Source organism: Calidris pugnax, unplaced genomic scaffold, assembly GCF_001431845.1.
Source record: "Calidris pugnax isolate Ruff unplaced genomic scaffold, ASM143184v1 scaffold865, whole genome shotgun sequence".
Taxonomy (NCBI): Eukaryota; Metazoa; Chordata; class Aves; order Charadriiformes; family Scolopacidae; genus Calidris; species Calidris pugnax.
Window position 1 is genome coordinate 134 of NW_015091526.1, and position 1,370 is coordinate 1,503.

Consider the following 1,370-nt stretch of genomic DNA (forward strand, 5'->3'; position numbering starts at 1 on the left):
TATCCCTGCCGTGTCCCCTCCTGTCCTGAACTGTCACCTCCGCACCCCTGAAACCTGTTGTGCCCCAAAGTGTCCCCTCTGCATCCTAAGTGTCCCCACCGTGTCCCCTTGTGTCCCAAAGCACCCCCTTGCACCCTAAAGTGTCCCTTTGTGCCCCAAAGTGTCCCCACTGCATCCCGAAGCATCACCGTCCTGCCCCCTCATGTCCCAAAGTACCCCTGCTGCACCCCAAAGCATCCCCTTCCACCCTAAAGTGTCCCCTTATGCCCCAAAATGTCCCCACTGCAGCCCAAAGTATCCCTGTCTTGTCCCCATCCTGTCCCCTTGTGTCCTAAACTATCACCACTGCACCCCTGAAACCTCCCATTGTGCCCCAAAGTGTCCCCACTGCATCCCAAGTTTCCCCATCCTGTCCCCTCGTGTCCCAAAGTACCCCTGCTACACCCCAAAGCATCCCCTTGCACCCTAAAGTGCCCCTTTGTGCCCCAAAGTGTCCCCACTGCATCCCAAGTGTCCCCGTCCTGTCCCCTCCTGTCCCAAAGTACCTCTGCTGCACCCCAAAGCACCCCCTTGCACCCTAAAGTGTCTCCTTGTGCCCCAAAATGTCCCCACTGCAGCCCAAAGTATCCCTGCCGTGTCCCCTCCTGTCCTGAACTGTCACCTCTGCACCCCTGAAACCTCCTGTTGTGCCCCAAAGTGTCCCCACTGCAGCCCAAAGTGTCCCTGTCTTGTCCCCTCGTGTCCCAAAGTATCCCTGCTGCACCCCAAAGCGTCCCCTTGCACCCTAAAGTGTCCCCTTGTGTCCCAAAGTGTCCCCACCGCAGCCCAAAGTATCCCTGTCCTGTCCCCTCGTGTCCCAAAGTACCCCTGCTGCACCCTAAGTGTCTCTTTGTGCCCCAAAGTCTCCCACTGCATCCCAAATGTCCCCATCCTGTCCCCTTCTGTCCCAAAGTACCCCTGCTGCACCCCAAAGCGTCCCCTTGCACCCTAAAGCGTCCCCTTGTGCCCCAAAATGTCCCCACCGCACCCCAAAGTGCCCCCGTTGTGTCCCCAAGCACCCCCTTGCACCCTAAAGTGTCTCCTTGTGCCCCAAAATGTCCCCACTGCAGCCCAAAGTATCCCTGCCGTGTCCCCTCCTGTCCTGAACTGTCACCTCTGCACCCCTGAAACCTCCTGTTGTGCCCCAAAGTGTCCCCACTGCAGCCCAAAGTGTCCCTGTCTTGTCCCCTCGTGTCCCAAAGTATCCCTGCTGCACCCCAAAGCGTCCCCTTGCACCCTAAAGTGTCCCCTTGTGTCCCAAAGTGTCCCCACCGCAGCCCAAAGTATCCCTGTCCTGTCCCCTCGTGTCCCAAAGTACCCCTGCTGCACCC